This window comes from Macrobrachium rosenbergii, chromosome 12 (genome assembly GCF_040412425.1).
Source record: "Macrobrachium rosenbergii isolate ZJJX-2024 chromosome 12, ASM4041242v1, whole genome shotgun sequence".
In the NCBI taxonomy this organism is placed as follows: Eukaryota; Metazoa; Arthropoda; class Malacostraca; order Decapoda; family Palaemonidae; genus Macrobrachium; species Macrobrachium rosenbergii.
Window position 1 is genome coordinate 95,266,558 of NC_089752.1, and position 22,500 is coordinate 95,289,057.

Genomic DNA, 22,500 nt, shown 5'->3' on the forward strand with positions numbered 1-22,500 from the left:
AACTGTTAAGAAAAATCCCAGTCTGTAGAGCCTTGGTCTTTATCAACTTTATTTTCTGGATTTCTTCATCTTGTTGCAGTCCAGCCTCCCCTCTTTTCACTGTTTTAAGTGCCGATTGGCTGAAGTTCCCCGGTGCTTCCAGGCCTTTATACTGAATTTGTATCAACCAACCAGCAGTGGAAGCAGATATATATATACCTCGTTGTCATTGATGTTTGGGACCTTCAGGGATTGATTTGATTTATAAAATTCAGGCTGCCAAGCCTGGAAGCACTGGGGCCTTTCAGCCATTCACCGCTTCTTAAGACAGTGCAAAGAGGGAGTTAGAGTGGTTGGACTGCAAATAAAGCTATTCAGAAAGTAAATGAGATGAAGTACAAGGATTTCAAGGTGGAACTGGGGAAAGACCCAGCAGTTTCATTAAAAAGGAGCGGTTAGAGAGGTTGGGCAGCAAGACTGAAGAAAGGCAGCATTGAGTGGGGCGAGGAGGAAAAATGTGTAGCTAGGGGCCGAAGGGAAACTGCCAGCAACCTTTTAGTAATGCCTACAGTGAACCACGTGAGGTGCACTGACGGCGCTAGCCCCCCAACGGGGACCTTCAGTGATGTACACACATTTAGAAAATCCTTTCGACAGGAAATATTAGTCATAATTACGCATTTGTGACTCCACAGGTGAAAACAATCAGGCATTACCCTTTGTCTAAAAGGTTTGTCTCGTAGTTGCTGTTCATCATCACCGTCACAGGTTACCCCCCACAACCTCTCTGTTCGTAACTCCGAGAAGTGCTTGTGTTTGCACAAGAGATTCCAACTAACAAAACACCCTGTGGGTCCTTAAGGTCAGGGTTATTGCAGGTGAAGAAGAGGCGGGAGAGGGCGGGCTGGGTGTAGACTCCCCGAGTTACAAGAAAAGCGAAAAGAAGGATGTTCCTCCCATCGAAGAATCATTGAGAGGCTGAACACTTCAGTGAAGATAACTTGGCTATTTTCAGCCTCTGACTGGAAAATCGAGGGAAATCATTTTTGGATATAAAGCTAAAGGATCTATAAGGTTTTAGTCATATGTTTGCCTTACAATTAAGAGTTACCTATTTAAGCTAGATTTTAATCAGTTTATTTTAAATTAAACTAATGCATAACATCAAAGGGATTCTGGTATAGAGTTAAAGAGGCAACAATAAATGACTGAAATGTTGAAAAGAAAGAAAAAAAATCTACAAACATAACAGATTAATTCAAGCACAGCTACGCACTTTAGCAAGGCACATTTTCAAGGTGGATTTCTGGCGTTGCTTCGGTTTTAAGTGGAGTCCAAGGAAGGGAAACCATATATCTGCGGCTAGTCTCACGTGAAGAAAACTGTAACGCTGATGAATGCCGAGGAAATAAACAAAAAAGGGAGAGAAACTTTCCTTAAAGTAAAGAGGAAAATACTGGCACAGAGGTGGAGGAGTTGAATTCTGATCAGCAATCTGTCAGAAATATTTCCTTAAAAATACAAAGAAGATCGCAACCTAGCCCTTCCCACCTTCGTCCTCGACAACCGCCCCCCGACCCCTGGGTTCCTTGCTGAACACCCCTTTCTATTTTTCCATAAATAACACCTCCACCACAGCTTTACAACAGAGGCCTCTGGCAGAATCATATCACCAACAATAATGCTTGGAGAGAGAGAGAGAGAGAGAGAGAGAGAGAGAGAGAGAGAGAGAGAGAGAGAGAGAGAGAGAGAGAGAGAGAGAGTCCCCATCTGCTTATCCCATGAATAATCCACCCTTGAAACTTTCAAACGTTTGAGGCCAAAAAGACATCTCAGACTCACACTGCTTCCTCTCATCAAAGTCTGGCTGTTGTGAGATATTGAGGCAAACAGAAAAACCTGATTTCGGTCTCTGCAATGTTTTCCACTGACAGAATTGGGCAAATGGCCCTTCTGTTTCATCCACTGGGTTTAAACCTCGTGTACAAATGAGGCCTGCTCGCGGATTGGAAGGAAGAAAGGAAGGAGAGAATTATATCCGTACCAGAAGCAAGTTCTGAATCTCAGACTCACTGAATCAGTGTCTCGTTTATCTCGAACTTTGTTCCAAAAGGTTCGTTATTTACAACCGAGAAGACGTTTGGAGAAGCCTAATGGGAAATGTCAAGATTCAAACGGTTCGTTTCTGTTCAGAATTGACTTTGTTATCCTTTTCTCCCTCATTTCTTCGTTATACACTGGGGTAACCAGATGACGCATTAAACTAAAAATATAAAATCAGTACTTTACTTCGTTCCGCATAAATCTTCAAACTGGTTCTGTTTTTTTTTTATAATGTTAGAAACAATTTATGTCATCTTACAAGAGGGCACGTATGGAGGTCTGACGGAAATCGTGGGTGACAGAGAGGGCCAAGTTTGTCGCCCCAACTCTAAATCAAAAAGTAGGTCATAAGAGGTTGCATAGGTTTGACATCTTGAAAGAGTTAAAGTGAAATCATATGATCCGCTTTAATCCTAGACTTTTCCTTCAGAGGTGGCTTCTGAGTGCCTAGAAATTCATCTCTCTCTCTCTCTCTCTCATTTTGTTTGTGTGCTTGATAATTCAAAACGAATGTCTCGTGAAGATTTAATCAGCGCCTCCTCTGCCTTTGAAAGGTGAGTCTGTAGCACCAGATTAAAAAGGACGTATTATCTCCCCTTCTTAGTGTTCGTTGACGTATTTCTCTCTCTCTCTCTCTCTTGTTGCGCATATGCACTTTTTATGTTGTTGTATGCGCTCCCAAGTATGAATGACTCTGCTTCTTTTTATGCTGTTGATGTTCTGTTAGTCGAGAATCTTTCATGCTTATGTGGACGAAGAAACTGGGCAGGCCAATTTTTCTCACACTTGGTAGGATCGCTGCGGCACTTTTTTTAAGTTTTTTATTCTTATAACACTAATCGTCACACGGCCAGCCACACTGGACTTAGAAATTTTTCTTGATGTCAGAGAGGAGAGCGACACAGATCTTATCCTTAAGGGGTTCAAGTTAACTCTCTCTAAAAATTGATCAGAATGAACTCTGACCTATGTTGAATAAAAAAAAAAAAAACTCCGCCTCTTGAGGACGACTAGTCTAATCTAATGGTTCAATTTCAACTCCCACTTTTTGACAAGGACAACAGGTCAATTTTGCTGACCTTTTCATTCATAATCATTCTTCTAGCTCCTTTCTTTCCACATCTCGAGGTCGGTTGTTGATTCAACTCCACCTCCATTTGGTCCGTGGCTCATCATTTTAAATCATCAACACTGTCTCTCTCTCTCTCATAATCCCGATCAGTGAATTTCATACATATTCACTGTAGAATACTTTTAAATTCACTGCATAACATCAATACTCGACCACATAGTCACCTACATTGACTACAATGTAAAACCATTACAAAAATTAACTCTAAGCTAACAACCAACTAAGGTGTAAACCCAGCAATAATAATGTAATGCGAAAATGAATAAAGTAGTCATGTAAGGCAAGTGCATGGAATAAATTATATGAATGCCTATATTATCTAAAGAAAAACTTGACTATAGTCAATTACTTCATTGTCGACACAATTTCTATTAACAAGCAATAAATGCAAACAAGACACGTAAGGAATTTATATATCAGCCACTCAAACTAAATGCAGAAAATTATGGCAAAAAGTAAATATATCAAATGCCTATTACTCTCTGGTTATCAATCATGATAACTTGGTAAAAGTTCATTACATGAAGAACATATATCTGATTGTTATTAAAGAAATCAAGTAAATTGTAAAATAAAAAATCACCATCAAATGTTCAAATACAAGTCAATGGTAAACACTATCACTCTTTTAGAAAGATTCTGTCCATCATGTCCTTGATTATGGTGTTTATTCAGTATTAATTTCCTGACAATTATAAAGGAAATAAAAGCAAACAGTACCAAAAGAATGACATTTATGAATGACATGATAGAGAAATCTCGGTCTTATATATGTAAGGAAAGAAAAGTAAGAATTCTTCTAGCTTTAGAATGCCCCAATTCCAGTTCTGAAAGCTGAAATTGTTAATAACTTCAAACTGATGTACACTTTTAGAAATTTAAACTGTAATGTCGAAGACTGTAGGTTTGTAATACAAATTATGTAGAATGACCACCCACAAGCAGGTGAAATGAGTGTACGTTAATGAAAAACTATCCTGTTTTGTTTGACTTACAGTCAATTCAGCATTCAATCTGTTTAGAAAGGAGAACACAAAAATTTCATCATCAATGATTTGAGCTCTTGAAATTTTCTGTAAACGGTAGGTACTTACAATGGTTCTTACCATTCTTGTTGTTTACATAAGATTATCTAGACAATGAAGAGCACTCCAATGGTTCATAGAAATTCACAATGTTACAAACATATACCATCATTACATACATTCCCGAACCTGTTCGGGAATTTCGGTCATTAAGAAAGAATCATGCTGCAAGGCAAAACATCAACCATCCACGGACTTATTATCTACTATTATTGGGAATGGATAGACTGACATCAATGAGTTGACGTCTGGATTTGTTGAAAGGGATCACTAAGGATTTATTACCACTTCGCTGTGATCATGCTTACAATAGTCCACTATATTTCTACTAGTGGCTTCATGATTGTTCACAACACATTTCTATCAATGGCTTCACTCACTAGGGTTATCAGTATGACAGCAGGTTTTTACCTGCCATCATGATTGCATTGAGTGGAATTCCCTTTGTATTCCAGAAGCGAATTACTTGCTTCTATGAGCAGTTGCTCCATCATTTCTGTTTGATGGATTCTAGCAATTTCTGATGAAAAACATTATGGAGTAATTATTCACAAATTTTTCAGCACTGTGATCATTTTCTGATTTTGATTGACATTTCCTATTACTTTATTATAGACAGTGCCCTGCTCAGAAGCTCCACTTTCAAGTTGATTTTCACTCTTTCCTTTTAGCTAACATTACCATCTGTCGCCACTCCAAAGAGATTGTGTAAAGCGACGCCTATAAAGGGTAAGGAGTGATCGCTTATCACTTTCCTTGGCATAACACTATCAATGTCACTCTGCAACTTGGAGCATGTCGCACAGATTTCTCGATCTTGACACTGTGTAATCCTGCCTGTATCTGATTGCTCAGCTGGACTAACTGCTCTCTCTGATCGATGATGGACTCCGTCCTGATCTTAACAATGGCTAGGTCCTGTATCATCTTAACCTTGCCATGTTCCTTGATGATGGCTCCTTCCTATTGTACGAAAGAGTTCACAATTTGATCCACTGCCAACCACCAAACAATCCATTTGCTGAAATAATGTTGTTACAAAAATCTTATCAACTACATTTGTTTACCATTGCACCTACATTACCTTTCTTCTCAAATTATACCTTGGTGTCATTGAAGATTCTATTTTATTATCTATCTTATCTTTATTAGACAAATCTTTCAACTGGGTAGACACCACATTCTGAATGAACTACTTTAATGTGGTTCCAATGTACAATAGATTCTTTCTACAATTCTACATTAACTTGAATTTATTCAACTTCAAACTTCTAAAATCCTATATGGACCTTTGAAATTTAGGTGAGAATTCTTTAGTATTAGGTCCTTCAAGAACATGATTGAGTATATAAACTTGTTGGTCCTACCTTTTAACGAGGGTATGGTGGACTGTTATTGTAATACTGCATTAGATTTTATGTAACTCCTTTAATTCAGCCCTGGTGACTTTAACGGTCTTGTACGTACGCCTTGTCTTCCAAGCAATATAGTCCTCGTAGTTGCAGCTTTATGTCTGGTGAAAGTGGCATCATCCAAAAGTGAATTTGGTGACTTTCTTGAAGCCATACAATAGGAAATGAGGAGTTTCTCCTATTGATTCATTTTACTGTGTTGTTTAGAGTAAATTGTATGTCTTCGAGAGTCAACAGTCCCAGTCTTCAGTGTTTGAGGTTACCAGTTTAGAACATCCTCTTTTATTTTGCGATTTGTCTTTTCTACTGCTCCATTTGAGCTTGGCTTATATGCTGCTATTTGACATTTCTGTATCTCATAAAAGTCAAGCCAGTTTCTTTAGAATGTCACTAGTAACCAGCAGCATTGTTCGAGAGCAAAACTTGAGTGACATGAACGTCTGGTTATGATTCAGACTAAAGGCCGCTTCTCTGATGCTTCTCTTCGTTTCAGTAGTGGAACGCTGGTCAAATAGTCACTGAAAACCAAAATCTGTCATTTCCCCTCTGATGGTGTTCGAATGGACCTAAGAAATCCATTGTGTCTACTTGAAAAGGATTTAATTCCTGAAGGATACATTTCCAGAGGAGCCTTGACGTTGACATTCCTTTGCGTACATTACATATGGTACAGTTCTGAACAAATCGACTAGCATTTTCACTACATCGAGGCCAAAATAGTTTCTAGTGATTGTTCTACATGTGTTTTCTTAATTCCAGGATGTCCTGATAACTTGTACATGAATGGGTTAGTTCTAAGACGTCCTGTATTAGTGTATTAGGAATGTACAACGTGAATGCCATTTGCCCATCTGAAGTTTGCACAATAATCCATCTATCAGCTGAAAACCTGAATTTTCCTCACCTTGCAAGAGGTTACCAATTACTTCTCATTCTAGAATCCTTTGTTGTTCCTGACGAACTTTGTCTAAATCTAGGTCTGTGATTTGACAACTGAAGGCGAAATTATGAGGGTAATTTGTTTCTCGTCTTCTTGTGATCTAGATAAGGCGTCAGCTAATGTTATATCTGTATGTACCTAAATTCTGGGGCAAATTCTAATACCCTAACGAACCATCTATTGAACTTCATATTATTGGTAAAGTTCTTCTTTGAAAAAAAGATCACAAATGGTTTTATGATCTGTAAGAACATTAATTTTATGTCCTAGGCAAATGTGTCTAAATTTCTGTAATCCCCAGACGGTTAAACATTCCTTTCTGTTGTACTGTAATTTTTTAGCTGCATTCAAAACTCTACTGGCATAGTATACAGTCCTCATCCTTGTTTTATCCTTTGCATCAAGACGGCACCTAGTCCCGTACTCTGAAGCATCACAGCTACAGAATTCTTCTCGAAGTCTGACAACCAGGATAGGATCTGTTATCACATATCCTTTAGTGTTTTGAACGCCGTTTCCTGTTCATCTTTCCACTCATAGTTAGCATCTTTCCTATAAGTTAACTCAGGTTAATGGTTTTGCTATGGTAGCAAATCCCTTATGAAAGGTCGATAATATCCTACCATACCTAGAATCTCTTAGTGCCTTCAAATTTCTTGGGGCTGATAGTCCACAATAGCCTTAATCTTTCCTTCTTGCATTTTCAAAACATGTTCACTGATAACATGCCCTAGATATTCTAGAGATTTCTTCAGAAATTGACATTTAATTTTTACCTTTAAACTGGCCTTCTGAGCCTAATATCTAATACTAATTCTATTGTCTTGAAATGACTCTCACATCCTTACTAGCAATTATTACATCGTCACATAAACCGACACGCTTCTCAACATCTCCCAAGATTTTGCATTAAACATACAAACGTTAAAGGAGACGTAGAAGTAAGACCAAACGGCATTACTCGAATTGCAAATGTTCTTTATGAGTACTGAATGCCGTGAGATGCTTCTTGGATTCTTCATCGTAGATGAATCCTACAATAATCCACTTAGTAGAGAAGAGGCTAGAAAAACCTTGGCACCTCCTAATTGAGCTAACATGTCTTTAATGACTGGCATTGGCATTCCATCAGGACGGTGGGACCAATTCTGCAATCACCAACATCCTCCATACCGTCTTTCTTTGAACTAGCAGTAAAGGTGAATTATAAGGTGATCAGGAAGGAATTTCACATGACTCCATCTTCCTTCATCTCTTCAACCATCTTGTTCACGATGGGTCTTTGACTTATTGGAAGTTTGTAGTCAGGTATATAAAAGGGTCTAGCACCTTCTTCTATGACTATTTTGTGCTGCAGGACATCTGTCCTTCCTAACTTATCTCCTGTTACCGCTACAACACTCCTATATTTCTCTAATATCTGTATTAACCTGTCTCTACAATGAGGAAAATTCATTATTTACTTCCCTCTAATTTAATTTTTGTGTTGCTACAGAGACAAAAGCTTTTGACTTAGGGTTAGTAAAGGGTCAGTAATCACAATTCCCTTACAGAATTCTATGCCGGCCTGCAATTCTAGTCTCTTGTCAGAATAATTATACACATAAGTCGTGCAATTTCCACCATTAAGTCTTACTAGGAATTTGTCCATTTTCACAAAGTCTGGTAAGTCTTCATTAACTAATAACACATCTGTATCACTCAGGTTTATCTGTTACAATTCTAAGACAAACCTTGTCAGATCTTGTGATGCAGCTTAACGCTATTGTTTAATCTGTAATTTACAAGATTATCATCGGCAAAGCTAACTAAGCAGATTTCTTCTGCATTCTGTACACGCAGTGTAACGTACATCAGTATCATCTGAACCTTCATCTTGTGGTATCACACAGAACTTATCTCTGTCATTTTCAGGTTGCCTAACAGCAACACCTCATTGAGATACTTTCTTCCGTATCTTCATATTATTAGGTGACTACCTCTATTAGCGTGTCAGGATCGTTAAGTTAAAAAGAACTAAGTTCTTCGGAGGTATCTACTTGTCGCACTCTGAGTCATCAGGTTCATACTATATCTGGAGAATTCCTCCTGAGTGGCTTCTAGGCTTTGAAAAGAAGTTTTACTATTTTCCTATTTCTTCTTATCATTGAATTTCTACACACTGTCCTACCCGGGTTATGCATTTAAATTCCATTTCTATCTGTTGATGTCTACTTCTTCAGATGAGGCTGTCTCAGGTAAAGTGATCAAGCTATTCACTTGAAACTGTTCCTCTTCTTCAAGAGAGCAAACATTTCTATCAATTTCTTGATAGTTATCTTCCATTGCTACAATCTAGTGTAATTCCACATCTTTGTATTAGCCTGGAAGGAAATATATTTTGAGCTGGAAAATATTTCTCTTCCAACACCACAAACTCTTCCCTGTATTTCTTATTTAGAATTTCTATCTCTAAATTGACATTGCCTTATACCCCCTTTTATTTGCTTCCCTTAAAGGACCTCTTTATGGTCTTGTATAGGATTTTCATTTGTAAAAGCTCACAACCTATATGTCCTCTTAAAGTGCCTTTTTATTTATGATACTTACAGTACTGCCTGTATCCAACAATATGGAACTCAGTACACCTTCTAAGTGTACTTGTATGATAGGCAACTCTTCCTGACACATCGTGACTAAAATTCTCTTACAGAAAAACACTATTTCATTACTTCGAGTGTCTGTTGGGGATACATCCTTTATTCAATGTCACTATTTCTTTCTGTAAGGATGGACCTTTCGCTGCGCCTTCTCTGTGATTGTCAATGAGAATCCCCTTTTCGATTTGGTTACTGGGGGAGGTATTCTGATTATTAGGCTGAGTATTGTGGCTATTTTGAGACCCTGAGAATTTCTCAATTGTTGTACCAACAGTTTGGATTAAATGTCCTATTCATTGCAATTCGAACACCATTTGTTTCTTCTACAATTTGTGTTGTATGGTTGGAATAACCACAATTTCCACAATTTAATCTCTGCCTATTTGACTGTGTGGCCTATTATTCCCGAATTTTGGCCTGACTAGCTCCTCTGTCCAGGAGTCCTGTTATTTCCACTGTTGTTTCCATTAGTTCCAGTGGTATTTCCCATTGTTGCTCTATTTGGCGGCCTACCTTGATTGTTTCTGTTTGATTGATTAAATCTCCTATTGTTGTTCCCAATTGCTTCTATCAAACGAATTTCTGTTTCCTGATGCCTAGACCTGGCTTGCCCTGATTGGTTTCTACTGGACTACTGTTATTATTTTAAGCCCACTCATTACGGTTCCCGTAAAATCTGCACTACTACTTGATGAATTCTGTTTTGTTTTCCTTTCAAGTGTACATCAAGGTTTGTACAATTCCATCATTTGGCTTTCTATCACAGTACTTTAAGGCCACTCTTTCTTCCTTACCCCAAAGCATCGTAGATTTATCCTAATGACATATATCTAAGTACCTTGGATATAGCTAGCTAAATCTGTTTCCATCATCATCAAATTCATCCTTCCTTCCAACAACAATTCCTACAGCTTTCATACCTGTCGTCACTCTCACAATAGCTTCTTCTACTCTAGTGCATAAAACCAAGTGATTGCCCTCATATTTTCTGATGATGGAAAGTTCCTATGTGCTGTACCATGGATCTTTCTGTGCTTCTGGCTTTTTCTACAAAACTGTAAGCACTGTTTCTTGAATTTGTTAAACAGAGTAATTTTCCTAAAAAGTACTGAATGAAGAACTGTATGTGCATCACCATGTTCCATACTAACATACAAGAGTGCTTCATTTATTTTCTTTCTCTCATCTGTGATACCAGCAGCTGAAATTCTGCTTTCTGTGTCTGCCAACCATCGATTTACACCATATCTCTTCTAGTCTACTTTTTATCTACATTTGGCTCACTGTTCCACAAAATCTAGTGGCTTGGGTGATTATTGCTGCGCCATGGTAAAGTTTCTAGGTACAATCGAATTTATTGGGTTAGTGGTTACAACTGAAGTGTTAAGTATACCTGGTAAACTATGGGGACCTCATCATGAGAACGTCTGGGTCTAGTATTACTAGGATCAATTTGTCTAGAAAGTCGTTCAGGTACAGGTCTTAGGTTATATTGAGTCTGGTCTTCGCCTCTTGTCTGTTGCAGTCGGGAAATTACTTCATCAAAAGATTCATTCATATTAACTCATAAAATATTCAATGATTCCAAGAATGAAAAATGAATGAAAAAATAAAAAAATTGAGAAGAAGTACTTACTTCAGTTTCATGTTGCCTAAATTCTTAGTGTGTCTATATTCCACTTCAATTAGTAATTCAAATTTTTCCTAACTCATTCATAGGACTCACAATCTGAAAAAGTCTGATATTAGTATTTATACAATTGTTTGGGTTCCACTGCAAATGCTGCGCTAAGTGTATAACAAAAAAATTTATTATGATAGAATAATTTAAACCGAATTGTCTCTATCACCAAGTGAACGAAAATTTCTATTTCGTAAGAAAAAAAAATTACTAAATAAAAAAAAAACTATTTCCTTCGTACAACAATAAGGAAATATTATTCAGATAATTACTTAAATTATTTATGTTTAAAAAAATTTATTTGCGCACTGCAGGGAAAATTAATTATATAAAAAATTTCACGCACACAAAAAATTTAATTCACAGAGAAAAAAATTCTCTTGATAATTCCTCGATACTAGAATGAATGTTTACTATTCAATTAGCTTGTCGCCTTGCACTTGAAGATCGCACTGATCGCACTTGAGCGTTAATTTGCTCAGCATCCAGCACACTGGCACACAGCTCGGCCGACTTCCAGTCCGTATTGCAGCTAGTTTTAACAAAAAATTTGGAATCCTTCCAAATTGTTATTATCGATAGTGAGAAATATACCAGTCACCCGTGTTCCTTTCTCCTGTTGATTGAAGACGCGAACTTCTTCGGGTCATTGGCAAACTGTATCACCGCCCGACACTTCACTATCGCCCGCCGCTCTTCCGCTCCCTGCTCATTGCCGTCGTTTCACTGCTCTGCCATGAGCTACCTTTCGCTAAGTCTCCTTTAGCTTACCAAAAATTGTGGGAATTTCGCATTTAAGTCCGCGCATACGACAGAAAGTTCACTGAACTGACGTGAGATATTAGCTTAATTTTCATACGTCCACCAACACTGTTTGTTTTCGCCAGTCGGCGAAGTTTAGGCGAGTTGTCGATTCATTCGTAAATTCCTGTTATACTTTATAAAAAATCACCGCTGATCTTATGTCGTGATTATTACTATGGTTCTTATTATGGTGATAGTTAATTATTAAACTGAATTTGTTGTTGATCTTATGCGAACGTTCGGAAACTTCAAACTGACAGAGATTTACCGCTGTCAATTTTTCACTCCGTTCGACACAAAAGTCTCACTGCTTCGTGGAATATTTCGTTCTGCTTCGTTCCCTTCTGCTACCTTCTAATGCTGTGTTGGTGTTTCTAGTGCTGAAGACCGTCTTGAAATTATTTGCGCTGTTAAATTGAGAGTTAGTTTTAGCGCCAGTCACTGCTCACTCTCTGTAAATTTCTCTAGGGCCGTGAACATTTATTGTTTTTCAAACGTGCGCTGGGCTAAATCCATCCTGCACCGCTTCTGCCAATTAATTTTATAAGGCGCATATGCACTATGTTGTATGCGCCTCCCAAGTATGAATGACTCTGCTTCTTTTATGGTGTTGATGTTCTGTTAAATGAGAATTCCAAGGTTTATAGGATGCAAGAAACTTGGTGAATCTTGTCTTTCAGGGGAGTTTAAGTAGGATCGCCGGGCACTTTTTTTTAAGTTTTTTATTCTTATAACACTAATCGTCACACGGCCAGCCACACTGGACTTAGAAATTTTTCGATGTCAGAGAGGAGAGCGACACAGATCTTATCCTAAAAGGTCTGCTAATCTCCCCTAAAATTGATCAGAATGAACTCTGGACCTATGTTGAATAAAAACTCCGCCTCTTTGAGGACGACTAGTCAATCTTTAATGGTTCAATTTCAACTCCCACTTTTGACAAGGACAAATCAGGTCAATTTTGCTGACCTTTTCATTCGTAATCATTCTTCTAGCTCCTCCTTTCTTTCCCACATCTCGAGGTCGGTTGTTGATTCAACTCCAATTTACTTGGTCTCATGGCTCATCATTTTAAATCATCAACACTGTCTGTCTCTCTCTCTCTCATAATCCCGATCAGTGAATTTCATACTTATTCACCCTGTAGAAATACACCACTGCATAACACACTCTCTCTCTCTCTCTCTCTCTCTCCCTCTCTCTCTCTCTCTCTCTCTCTCTCTCCTTTGCATGTATAAAAATGATTCATGTTACTACTTCGTTCTTATGAGAATAGGTAATTATTCTGGTATGCTAAGAGGGACGAATTGCAATATACCTGGGCTATAATTAAGGAGCAAATGCTCATATATGTGCAGGAAAATTCTCCTAAACTGAATAGGCAGAGGAATATAAGATTTCATTCTTAAACTCTGCTGTATATGTGATCTTAGTAAGCTTGTATGCCTCTCAGAAAACAAAAATTATAAATAAATAGATAAATAAATCTTGAATATAATTGCCACTGAAACTTTCATCTATATATCCGACAGAAATTGCCATGAATATAATCGAGAAAACATTAAATAGTTCAATATTTTCATATTTAGGCCAAAGACGGCCTCTCCAGCGATCCAGCATCCTACCAAGCAAGGTATCTCGTCAAATTCCCAATATTTCTGCTTCAAGACGTAGGGGGGTGGGGGATAGGGAGGTAGAAGGGTGGGGGAGTTTTAATAAAACCCAATATGGAAGGCGGTGGACATGCTGTCAGCAGTTTCAGATGAGGGGTCGGGTTTTATTGCTGACAGCAACGAGGCACCCAGGAGGAGCTCCATCTGATTTAGCAGCCATGTGAAAGGGACGGTTTCAGCCTCCAAGTGGAACGAAAACGCCACAATACTTTGGGAGACGTCATGAATTGCCCGAGGAAGCGAGTTTTATGTGGGCTGGGGGAGGGTGGGTCCTGGAAAAGAAGTAGTAGTTCCTGGAAAAAGAGGGTTTGGCCCGGGGAAATGAAAAGTTTGTCCTGGAAAAGGAGAGGTGAGTCCTGGAAAAGAAGGGGTTGGTCTTGGAAAGGAAATAGGGGTGGGTCCTGGAAAAGAAGAGGTTGGTCCAGGAGGAGGAGGGGTTGGTCTGGAGTAGGAGGGGTGGGTTCTGGAAAAGGAGGGGTTGGTCCTGGAAGTGAGAGGTGTGTCCTGGAAAAGGAGGTATGATCCTGGAAATAGCAGTGGTCCTGGGAAAAGAGGGATGGGCTCTGGAAAATGAAGGATTGGTCCTGGAAAAGGAGGGGTAGGTCCTGGAAAAGAAGGGATAGGTCCTGAAAAAATAATATTGGTCCTGGAAAAGGAAGGGTGGGTCCTGGAAATGAGGGTTTTATCTTGGAAAAGAATAGGTGGGTCCTGGAAAAGATGGACTGACAGCTTATACAAACTTATTTAGACTCAGTTGTCTCTGTACTTCCACACCACTGTAAAACATACCATAAACTTGCTTCAGAACTTACTGCACGCACATACCACCAACATGTTGAATAATACAAGCGTCGACTCAGTGAAGTCCTAACCAGTGCTTTCATACTGTCATCCAGCACATGCCACCTGCGGTCGCTGACTGAAATTTTTAACATTAGCTACAAAGACCACTTCAGGTCTAGGTCTGTCTGCGGAGTCACAAAGTGGGCTTTTCCTTAGGAAAACAACAGTGGCCATTATGAGTAGCGGGCCACTGGCCACCGAAAGTGGCCCAGTCGTCTGTCTCCCTTCCCTTCATCTTGTGACAACAAACTTGAAGTAATTTGAAAATAAGCCCTTACACTTAATATAGCCTCCTTTCCAAAGTGCTCATGTGTGTAGACTTATCATATTTCGTGTGTGTATTATTTGAAAGCTGCCGACGGTACTTCCGAATCTCCTCCTCCTCCTCCACGACCACCTCCTGTTTCCTGAAGCTTTCTTCCTTCCTTCCTTGGCCTCCTGATCATCCTAAGGCCCTCCTGTAGGCCCTCCATGGCCCCGAAGGCCCATAACATCTTCTTCCGCTGTTTTGTTCAGGAGGTGCCGTGAGGATTTCGTGGCTCTGTCCCAGAGTGCGTGAAGTGAATGAGCAACAGCTGCCGGACGTATCCTATTTAAGTTCCTGTCTCAGTACGGCCGCTGATTTGTTCTTTGTTTATGCGCACAAGGAACTTTCTGTGTCAGTGCTTGACGTTGAACTCTACATAATGTTGTAATGGATGAGGTCTTTATAGGCTTTTGCAAATTCCTAATGAATGATCTGGTAACAAATGCATTTTCTTTCATTTCATGTTAGATTTACTAAGAAATGACAAACTCTTTTCTATATTTTCAGTTAATATTCTTCTTAAAATCGTCTGAATCAACAGTGTTTAAAATCTATCACATTTTTTTAACTGAGTCTGGTCAGCAGAGTAATCTCTAATAGACTTTGTTAAGACACTTTTATTCTTGTACTTTCCCTTCATTCCCGCTTCCTTCTTCAGCCTTTCTGGTCAACCTCCTCTGACTATTATTTCTTAATGCAACTGTGGGGTTTTCTCAATTCCACCTTAGATACTCTAGCTTCATCTCCTCTATTTTGTGGATCCCTTCCTCCTGTCTAACCACTTCAACTCCTCTTTTCATTGGCTGAAGCGGTGAGTGACCGAATGTGTCTCAAAGTGCTTGGCTTTTGCCTCTCAAATGTCAATAACTCTTCATTAATTCACCCGGGTTTTATAGCGTTCAGAAGGGTCCTCAGAGTGCAGGAGCTGTGACGTGAAGGATATTAAAAAAATCCTTCAGCTTGACGCTGCGTCTCTGCTGATGTTTGTTCTTCGCTGTCAAAGGTTCCAGGATTCATGGATCCTGAATCCGGAATCGCAGCTTCCAGTATGTGGTGGCCATGTAAATACTTCATGCAAATACTTAAGAGCGTCTGCAGTCGTTTGCTTTCGAAGCAGCCGGCAAGAGTGAATAAATACCACACGCACATAAACATAAACACGTGAGTTGGATGTTTATCTTTTCAGAAACGCCTCGTGTCGACTCAAATATTGTCTCTGAGGATGATCTGAAGAATGGCGCATTCTTATGTAACGGTATGCAAACAAGCGAAGGTTCCATGGAATAAGCTCACTTTTTAAGAAAAGAGTCTGGGCATAAGGGTCATAAATGCTTACGTAAGTCTTCTGGCTCTTTAGAGGAAGGCAAAGGTGTGGTTCATACCCACTTTAATAATAAAGGCGGGGGTGGTGGGAGGCGAGAGTTAGGATGTCTGTAAACTTGCAACAGACCTGAAGGGGTCAGATCTGAGCGGTGATTTGGTCAGTGGGAGTTTAGCCAGAGGAATTTTCATCCTTATGAGGAGAGATGACGTCATTCGCTGTATCTGTTCGAGGTCAGGGAAGGTCAGACGTCATCGTGTGTCCTCCGTCTTCGCTTCGTCACAAGACAACCTCGTCTTGACGACTGTTCATGGACTGCACAATAAAATTGTTTTGATGTTTGTGATCTGGTCAGTAGTGTTGTGGCACGAAACATTGGAAATTTCATTATTAAGCACTTTATTTATTTATTTGTATCTGTTTATTAAAAAAACAAACAAATATGTTTTTTTTTTGCAACGAATTGAAGTTTTATCAGTGACAATTTATTTTGAAGACTTATTAAGCCATCGTTACATTAGGATAATTAACTTACGCTTCACTTGAACAAATTACTGGGTTCCTTTTTTAGTTTTCTGTAAAAGACAACTATTGTGCCGACTTTGTCTTCCGTCCACACTTTTTCTGTCCGCACTTTTTGTCCGCACTTTATTCTGTCCTCACTTTTTCTGTCCGCACCTTATTCTGTCCGCACTTTCTCTGTCCGCACTTTATTCTGTCCGCACTTTTTCCTGTCCGCCTTCAGATCTTAAAAACTACTGAGGCTAGGGGGCTGCAAATTGGTGTGTTGATCATCCACCCTCCAATCTTCAAACATTCCAAATTGCAGCTTTCTATCCTCAGTTTTTCTTTATTTAAGGTTAAAGTTACCCATAATCATGCTTCTGGCAACGATATATGATAGGCCACCACCGGGCCGTGGGTAAAGTTTCATGGGCCGGGGCTCATACAGCACTATACTGGGACCACCGAAAGATAGATCTATTTTCGGTGGCCTTGATTATACGTAGTAGCGGCTGTACAGAAAACTCGACTACGCTGAAGAAACTTAGGCGCATTTTTTACTTTTTTTTCAGAACCCTATTTACTTAGTTTTAGGTTTAAAGAAAAAAAAATATATTTTTATTTATTTATTTATTTATATATTTATTTATTTATTTATTCAATTATTTATTCAATTATTTAGGCTATGTAGAAAGAATCTTGATCTCTAAATCTTGGTCACGTGACCTGGCGCTATGTTATGGAGTAGACAGACCTGGTCATCGTTCATTTTTTGTCTTTTACACGACCTTTCTTTTTATTTTATTTTATTTTATCGTTGATCTACTTTGTAGAGGAAACTTGGCCTCTTTTAAAAAACGATACTTCTTTATTTAAATAATATTGAATGCTTGAGGATTTGAAATATATTTTATTTTGGATATTTAATTTTTTGGCGCTTTGGTTGTTATGGTGATAGGCCCATAGGCCTATGGACGATAGATTTTAACTAGTTGAAAGTATAACAGCATAATATTGAAATATAGATTGAATTAATGGTAAATTACTTAGAAATTCAATGTTATATCGAAGCAATTTCACAAAATATAAGGGACGTAATTTTGCTCATGTGCAAATTCTTATGGTATCAAGTCTTATGCAGGAATAATCACACACACACTACTACTACCAATACTACTACTGTGTTGTAGAAGTTTCGGGGTTTCTGTACTAATCTTCCTTGAACTGGATAGTGTCCCGTTTTAGCTTCCGGTAACATTTGATTGACTAACATTTAATTCCGTTCATTTATTAAGGTTGTTTTACTTGAACCCTAAATTTTCAACTCTTTCAAGATCAATGGTCAAGTCAAGGTCATATTAGGAGTCACAGGTCAATATGAATAGCATCACTGGGTTAGTATTTTTGTTTTGTGGTATTTTAGATTCTGTAAGTCAATGAATGAAGTAATCAGTTTCTGGAAGGAAATAGGAAACAATGAAAACTAGATAAAAGAAAAAATAAAAGAAACAGTAATTTAATTATCTATAATTGTAAAACTACAAAGAGACAGTTATGTCAATGAATCTGTGTAACAATATGATATTAGTTTCATTATACAATATCAGATGAAATTAAGTAATGGAAAATCAAACGACTCACTTTTGCTAAACGGAGGGTGGAAGTAGGTGACGTGCCAGATGTACGATGTGTCAACTTTCTCCCTAGTGTCTATAGTAGTGTGTGTGTGCGTTCGTTTACGTCCGGTCGTCCTGTTCATTTTGTGTGTAAATACCGAACTTGAAGCACAATTCATGGCGGTAATAGTTTTAGAATATTCGAAAGCTGTTATTGATTCAGTTATAAGATCAATTTTTTAAAATCGAGTACTTTAACGACGTCATCATGGCCTCAGTGAAACCGGTGTTTGGTCCTACGGCAAGGTAAGGATCTTCTGTATAGTACATCAACTCATTCAGCACTATTTTCGTGCTAAAAACGTTAAGTTCTGTTATTTATATTGTAAAATACAAATATAGGCAGCCATTTTTTGTCGTTATTGAATAAGAGAATGGTTTGTCCTTTGGTTTAAAGATTTGACTTATCTCTTTGGGCAAGCCAAACCAGCCTAGCCTATGTTGACGAGACAAGTTTGGTCGACCTTTTGGTTTGTAGGTTAATTCGGTTGTTTTTCGTATTTAAACATTACAGTTGAGGCTTTGAATTTGTAATATGTGATAGGCAGCCATTTAATTGTCGTTATTGAATAATATGAGTACGGTGTGCCCATTGGTTTTCATGTTCATGACGTATCTTTGGCTAAGCCAAGCCCAGGTTTCAGAGACAGACCGGATTGATTGATCTCTTGGTTTATTAATTCAGTTGTATTACTGTGTTTAGACATTAAATTTTGAATTATATTAAATGTGCATAAACATATATTAATTGCAGGGGATGATTAATCCATTGATTTTCTGCTTGACGACATTCCTAGGCTAAGCCAAGCCAAGGCCTATGATTTCGAGACATGATTATTATAGCTTAACCTGTTATTGGTGAAGTTAGATTGCTTCACAAGTATCGCTGCCCTTTAGCTTGACTTATCAAAGGGTATAATAGGCCTGCTTTGACCTTCGGGACTTTTTACCAACCGATGTTTAGCAGGATGATTATAGTAGCTCAGTACATTTCTGTCAGGACGCCATGTTTGTTCTGCAAACAACCCTTTCACACTTCATGTACCAGTTTCGGTTGGAGGGCGGTGAACAGGTTTAGTTCCGTATTCTATATTGAAGCTCCTTCCGTGACGACGGTCTTTCCCCTTAACTTGTTTTTTCGTAGGCTTTGAACACCGCACTGGCGAGAGTTTGTGGCTAGGCTACTAATAACGAAAGTAAAGCTTTATTTAATAATAATAATAATGTTTTTGTTGTTGTATACATTGTATTGGATGTGTCCTGATCAGCTCTACATGGATCTTGTTTGTACATAAACTCTAAAATGTTTAAAGTTTATACGATTATTGCTGAAGAACGCTTTACTGTCACTTTAACTCTTACCAACTGGGATTGAATCCCATTACATTCACAGGAACTTATTGGGTTTCTGCTCTGTCCCTCCTAAAAGGAGGTTATGACTGAGAAATGTGTTGCTCTGATTTTATTTGGGGTGGAGGGTGTCACACCCCTCTACTAATCTGAATAGTTAAAATCGAGACCAATTCCGTACATAATAGCAAGATGGTGCACAGTTTAGACTAATGATGGCTTACTGTCTTTAAGCATTGTTGTTAGTCTTTCTCATAAAACATTTTGACATCATGACACATGGACCGATCACCTAACGTTTGTTGCAAGCTTCTGTTAATGCTTAATTCTGTTTTATGGGAATTTTTTTTTTTTGTACTTTTTTAGAACGAGTTTGAGTTATTTTTTGGAATTAATTTGAGAATATTAAGGCTTTATTTTTTTATTTAACAGATATGGTACTAAATTTTATCATGCAATTATTTGAAGGGAGAGATAAATGGTGAACCAAATAGAATCCATGTGTCCTATGGTATGGTACTAACGAGATTTCAGACTTAGCGAGGCTGATTTTGAATAAATTTATTAATCTTCTTAACTAAATCTTTTTAAACTTCACTGCGAGTTTGAGGGTGATTCTGGAAATAACTTCTGGTTGGTTGAAGGAATCGTAGGCCTAGGCAGGAAGTAAAACTGTTGGCTCTACAGTAAACGACTGTTTTTTGTGAGCATGTTTTTTGCCAGACATAAAATGAGTGAACTCACACAGACATTTTGTGCCTTAAGAATTGCTTTCAAGTTATATGAAATTTATAAATTTGAAATGATTTTAGTTGGTTCTTTCGAATATCATTTTTTCAAAATTAAATGGGAAATATTCAGACATTTTCCATGACAACATTTTCTTTGTTTATCGAGTAACTGTCGAGACAGTTGAGTCATTGATATAGAGTCATAATCATGGTGCAAAATTCACTTTAAATATAGCTGAACTAAAAAAATCACTAGTTACAAATGAGCACCAATTGGGAAACATACACACACACACACCAATGACTGCAGAACAGAATCGGGAAGCATAACGATGACTAATGAAATACATGAACATTTCACTGAGAGAGAGAGAGAGAGAGAGAAAAAAACCATAATAAGATTGTACACATGCATGTTCATTTTGCCAAAAACGGTTTACAAGATTGTATTTACGATCAAATTCCTCTTTATTTCCCGGTAATTTGAAATCGTCGGAACCGCAAAGAAGCAGGACCAGAAAGAGTCAAATATTCAATATAAAACTTGACAATGTGACAAAACACTCGAAAAAAAAGGCCTTTTTGCAAGTCATTTGAAAACTGAATTGTATCAAAGTTACGGGTGAACCGTTTCGGGGAGAGTCAGATCCACACATCAGCGTTGTTAACGTTTTTCGTCCAGACACTCTCTTCTGGAAGAAGGATGAGATCCCATGGGAACAGACTTCCTGGAAATAGGAGACGCCATATTTGAGATGATAATCCTTCAAGCATTTTCTATCGGGGTCATGATTTTATTTCTCATCAAAGCCCTGATTTAGTTTTATGCCTGAAGAATTAGAGGATCAAGTTTTTGTTCCGAGTTTTATTCCTAGATTTTTTATTTTTTTTATTTTTTATTTAGACGATCATTCTCTCTCTCTCTCTCTCTCTTACTCAGGAATTGCCTTTTATTCTTTTGCAATTCATTAATCCTGTCTCTGTTCTAATATAGGCTATATAAGACCTTTGATTTTACCCTCTCTCTCTCTCTCTCTCTCTCTCTCTCTCTCTCTCTCTCTCTCTCTCTCTCTCTCTCGAAGTGAAAAGCACAAACCCATAAGATGTATTTAATCCTAAGTGTCACTTCAGTATGCAAATATTCACTTCGTAAAAGCAATTTATAAAGTAAAAGATTTTTATGGTATCTCACAAACTCGTAATGTAGATTTAAACACTTTGATATAATAAAGCTGGCTTTACTCTAGCGCGGGCCCTGCCCTGAAGCAGTCCTGACATTTGGAATCACTGTCTCCGCTAATTTAATTTCATTTTCTTGAATGCTTATTAATAAAGAATGATATATTACAACCAATGTAAATTGCAGTTCATCAATAAATGCATCGCTGTATTTGTATTAAATGAATCATTTTAATGTAAATTTAACTGTATAATGTACATTAATAAGAGTTTTACCATCATCTGTAAATTGTAGTTCCCTCATTGTAAATGCACATTGTACTTGTAAATAATTATAATGAAAATCGAATGATATAATGAACACTATTTTTCCCTCACGCGAATGTTTATAAAGTACTCATTCATGTTTATCGTGGATCTAACTGGCATCAGTGTCCATTACTGTGTTAAGTTAAACATGGGAGATGTGGAGGCGACGTCTAAACAGTCCATTAGTGTGAGAGTTTAGTCTGAGTCTCTTTAATAATGGCTACTAATTACTTATAAGGATGAGGCTCTCTGCTGATTGATAAGCTTTAGACAGCGTTAGATCTGACAGCATTTACGTCTTCCTTTTTCATTTTCGACAGTTAATAGCTAAGTGTAGATACTTGCAATCTCGTTCAGGGCAATGCCGTCAGTGCACTTAACGAGGTACACTGTAGGCAATGCTAAAGGTCGTTTGCAGCGTCCCTTCGTCCCCTAGTTGCATCCAGCTTTTCAGCCTTTTACTTTACCTCCGTTCTTCCTTTTCTTTTCTTTTCTTTTGTCTTGCTGTCCAGCCTCTCTACTATTACTTCTTGATGCAGATGTGGGGTTTTCTAACCCAGTTCCACTTTGAGGTCCCTGTAATTCGTTTCCTTTATTTTCATTATCTTGTTGTCCAATCCACTCTTAACTCCAACTCTTTCTCACTGTCTGGCCACTGAACGGCCTAACACCCCAGTGCTTGCCTTGTCTTCTAACATCATAAAATCAAATCAGTAAATAATCAAATGAAATGTGGCCAGAGAGAGAGAGAGAGAGAGAGAGAGAGAGAGAGAGAGAGAGAGAGAGAGAGAGAGGTGATTTTATACACAACAACTTTTAGGTGGATCGATGC